The sequence below is a fragment of the Odontomachus brunneus genome, unplaced genomic scaffold (assembly GCF_010583005.1).
Source record: "Odontomachus brunneus isolate Ranch 3 - 2012 unplaced genomic scaffold, Obru_v1 Obru_scaffold_227, whole genome shotgun sequence".
Lineage (NCBI taxonomy): Eukaryota > Metazoa > Arthropoda > Insecta > Hymenoptera > Formicidae > Odontomachus > Odontomachus brunneus.
Genome location: NW_022639677.1, coordinates 56848 through 62154, shown reverse-complemented (window position 1 = coordinate 62154; position 5307 = coordinate 56848).

Sequence of the window (5307 nt, the reverse complement as noted above, 5' to 3'; positions counted from 1 at the left end):
AGAATTACTGAATATACATTAAACATTTTCAATGAAGCTCTCCAAAAAGGAATGATAATTCATGATATTGACATCGGTCGATGGACTTCTCGAGCACAACAAGAGCACAAATGCGCCAGGATTCATAGCGTCACATACGTGGATACACAGATTCAAAAAACAACATAATATAGTATCTCGTAAAATAACGAAATTTGTCACGAAAAAATCTTTGTTATCAAAATCAGATTTGGAAAATAACTGCAAAACATTTACAACAAATGTTAAATATTTTATTAATCAATATGGAGTAGAAAATATTTATAATTCGGATCAGAGTGGATTTCAGTTAGAACTTCACGCCGGTCGTACTTTAGCAAATAAAGGTGCAAAAACAATAGAATCTGTAGTACAGTCTGTATCCGCAACCACGCATAGTTACAAATACAGCCAACTATTTCTGCTGATGGTAGATTATTGTCGCCTCTTTTCATCGTATTAAAAGAATCCACAGGAACGTTTGGTCCACGAGTGCAACAATCGTTATTTAACGCTCCTAACATTTACGTAATGGCTTCAAAGTCAGGTAAATTAACATCAAATCATGTAAAAACTTGGTTGAGAGAAGTTTTCTTTCCGAACGTCGGGCCACAATCTGTATTACTATTAAATTCTTGGAGTGGACATTGTCCCAACATAATTGCCGAAAGTAGAACAGATTCTGCAACAGATATATATTTTCTAACAATTCCGGCTGGTACAACGGGAAAAATACAACCACTAGATGTATATGGCTTCCGTTTGTGAAAAAATTTTATCAAATATTTCTCTGATAATGTTATGTTACTCGATCTTGCAATTGATCTTCATAATAGAAACAATATCTTGAAATTGCAGTCATTAACACACCATCAATTCTCGTCACCTAGGTTTCAAAATTTATTTAAATTTGCATGGTTTAAAAGTGGATATTTATAGACTAGACCGCCAGAGTTCGAGACACCGGTTGATTTTTGTTTCAAAAAAGATCCTAAAGTACAATGCGATATTTGTGGCGAAACTGCTATAATTACTTGTTCTTAGTTCTTGGAGCAAACGATCACTTTGCATCACACATTTCTTCCATGAGCACCACCTTTGTTATATATTGTTTCAAAGAACGTTAAATACTGTACAACTTTTGTAGGAAACATTTTTTCATATACCTTATATTTTAGGAAATATTCAATAAAAATGGAAAAGTCATTTTTTTTCAAGGGGCTGTTTCAACCTCTAAACTCAATATATGGCCGATAAAAAAAATACGTGTCGACTACTTTTTGATACTCTACAACATATCCAAAGCGCACCAAAATCGGGGGGGGGGGGACAGTTCGCAACTTCCCTTGTCAGTGAGAAATGACTTATTTATCGATGTTGAAATCGTCAAATAGACGTCGATTTGACGTCTTTTCGACGTCGATCGATAAGTCATTTCTCACTAGAATATTAGACATCAATTCAATATCGAATAGACGTCTAGAGAGATTGTAAATAATCGACAAAATAAATTCTGAAATTTTATCGAAAACTCTCTTTTAATGGTTCAATATATTATGAATGGATTCTAAAACATTAGAATTTACTCAAAATAGAAGACGTCTAAATTGCCATTTTTCTAGACGTGCATTTAGACTAGACGTAACTTAGATTTCTCCGATGTCGGTTTGACGTCGAATCGACGTCTACGTTCTCGCTGGGTTATTGATGAGGTCGATGTTCTACTTATTATTAACAAACGAATTTTTGTCGCGTGAGATCGTCACGTATGGTCGGTGGACATAAACGATAGGTCCTATCAAAAACCTATTTTGATCACGGATTATATAAAATTTCTTCCGGGTAATTTTACATCATTTTTGGCGGCCTATCAAAAACCTTCGGGTGATATCGTTCTGTTCGCCGACAATAGAGTTTACACGACCGAATTTTCAAATAAAAAATTAGTAGAGGAAACATTGTTTGCCAATTTCGGTTTGCCAGCGAACGCAAAGATCAACACGACAATCAACACTTACAGAGGTCAGAGTTTCGTTATCTACAACGATTACGTAGTGGACGAGATCGACGATTGCTCCACTATCAGGATCATCAGACATCATAACCTTCTAACAATATTCTCTGGATTGCCTCAGGATATCGCGTTGGCGTTTCGTTATATCGACAGGCATTTGTACTTCTTTGGAAAGAATCAGTACTATCGATATAATGAATTCAGCGAAAGCATCGTATCCACGGGAACTTTTGATTTCCAAACTATTGGAATAAGTTGTCCGCGAGAGGGACTGTTACAACAATTGCGCGATCTTTTGCAGCAAGTCGTATGGCTTAGTGACTGTAGACGCGATTACGACGAAAATGTTAACGACAACGAGTATCGTCGCAATAAGAACATTGCCATTTCCTTACATTTATGATAACGATGTTGATAATAATAATGATGATGATGATGAGCCTCTTATCTGAATAAATACTATTTTCTTTGTGAAAAAAAAAACAAATAATTACAAAATATATATTACTCCATTGCGTCTTAGTAATAATTTTTTTTTAAATCAAAAATTAATTGATTCATGCAATTCAGTTTTTTTCTTCCTTATTCTAATAGTTTTCTCTCTCGATATTTACAGTATTTTCTCAATCAATCAATCGTCTACGTGTTCATTGCCCATATCGTTCTTCTCCTGCTCCTGTTCTATATGCTCCTCCTTCTCGTGCTCCTTCGTTGCGTAATGTCCCCACGGTAATGTTTCGTGAGTTTCTCCGGGAATGACGTAACGCTTATCATCGTACGGACTCAATGCTGGATTTTTAATTCAGATATCGTGTAAACAGTATGAAGCACCGAACGGACGGCACTTTGACGCTTCATTCGTTCTTTCGCTTGCAACAAACACTCCACGTAATCGTCGAAAATTATATCGCGTGCGACCACGATTCTCTTGACGCCCTTAATTCTCTTCATCTTGCTCCGACCGGACACCCGGATACGCGTACATCTTCGCTCTCAGACCCATTCGGTCTTGATCGCGCCATTCCCATCTTTCATCAATCCGGGCACTCTTTTGTTCACGCACGACATACCATGCACATTATTCGGAAGATAATCGCTGGTGTCGAATCTCGCGATGTCGCATCTTATCTGCTCATAAACATTCTCGCACTCGAGATAACATATCAGACTGTCGGTGTCGGTGTACATTATTCTGCATTTGTCACCGTATAACGTAATCGTAATGAAATTCATGTAATCGTAATGAAATTCATATAGACGCGTTTTCGATAACTCGAGCACGCACATGCCGACGTATACGGGTTTCTTTATCATCACTTCGAGTTTACGGAATTCCATGGCTATAAGATCCTCCGAAAAAATACTCCTGCTGTGAAAATTCGGTCTCGCGATCATCGCCTCAGCTCCGTATCTACCGTTGCAACGAGTTACCAATCGAACGTTTACGTGTTCACGCACGTTTTCCATCGTCTTACCGAACACGGCGTTGTTCATTAACTTATACATATTTTTCTCGAATTCATTTCTCGCGTTCTGACGGAAGCGCGTATTGAGCTCGATATAATCGCGAAGCCACGGAGATTGCGAAAATCGTAATACCCGATTAATTTTCGTCAAACAGTTTTCCATGTCTTACGCACTTCTGTAAATTGCGGTAATGAATCACGTAACGACTCTTGTCGCGCACAGTGGCGAGCAATTTCTTCTTCTGGCTCGTTTTCTTTCTATCCTGTTTTTTTTTTTTTCGAATACGCGCGGCGGTACCTCGTGCACGGGACAAAACAGCAAATCCACCTGATAATCATGCAAATGACGCGGATATGTGAGATCGACCTCGAGAATGTAACCCGTCGTACAGTCGATCAGCACTGACATTACATCGAAGCTCTCAATATCCTTCTTCTCTAACCATTAGAAATCGGCGTAGGGCAACGGTTCGCACATAGCCCAACCGTACAAATTGTTCACGTCATAATACATCAGATACGTTGTCGGTTTTGTCGGATCGTAATTTGGCGCGTATACATTGTTGGCTCTCGCATACCTCCCCGAATTGACTCAATCCGCTGCGCACGCCGCGTTCCACGAACATCAACATATCGATATCAATTAACAATTCCATTCTCACACCCGTGTACTTCAGCATCGCTTCCCACGTGTAACCTGGCAACGTATAATAATAGGCGGAATCCAAATCGTAATTCTCGATACATTTATCGTAAACATTTTCAAATACATCCGCCAGGAGCAAAACATCTGTCTTAAGATAAAGATCGCTGTACTCGCCGAGGTCACGGACACCAAAGCGATTCCATACCCTTGCGCATGCTCGTAATCGCTCAATGAGGTCTTGCCTGTCAGGGAATTGTAAAAATCATTGCGCGATGGCAATGCGGTTTCCCACAATTTAAACGTGTCACGGTTCCGCGTTACTCGAAGTGGTCGGACGACCTTGGTGTGGTCGGTCGAGCGATCGTAACACCAACAGGCGGTGGATGAGCTCGCCGGTATTCAAGGGTTCTTTCGGATGTTCTTTCTTGGTGTTGAGTGTGCATGTGTGTGTGTGTGGGTGTGTGAGAATGAGAGCACGTCGTCTTTGAAAAAAATAAAACAAAATAATTTATTTAACATTAATACATTCGGTCGCGGACTTATATCTACTCTTAAAGTTATTCTTACATCTAGACGCAACTTATGGCTAACACGCGGTCTTATATCAACGCGAACTTAGAACTACTCGTGGCACGAGGCGCCTGTCAAAGGCTTCTCCGTGGGCGCGGAACGGTGTCGTCGTAGACGCGGCGGGTGCTCGGCGGCGACACGGCGGTCGCCGCGACGGTCCCGCTGATTTCGGCGCGGTCGGTCTAGTAGTGGTTCAGATGCGGCCGTGACGGAGTCAGCGGTTCGCCTAAGATGATGGTAGTGGCTGACGAAGAGGCGCACGAGAGGAGCCAGCAGGTGGGGAACCCAGAACGCAGGGCAGAGACGGTGAGCTCGCCACCTCTGTATCCCTGGTTGGTCTCTACTCATGGTTGTGGCCTTGAGAGCAAATGAGTGCACCTTTCTTCTCGGTCGGGTCTCTCGAGCGGCAGAGAGGTCAGGAGCGCTTGACCGAGGCGGTGAGCGCGCCACCTCTGGTTCCCGTATCTCTCAGGAGCGGATTAGACAGGAGATGATACACCCGGGACGATGAACGCACCTTCCCGGTCGTAGCAGTCTCAGGATTGCTGGCGTATGCCGGCGAGGAGTCAGGAATAGGCGAGCGTACTTGGGAG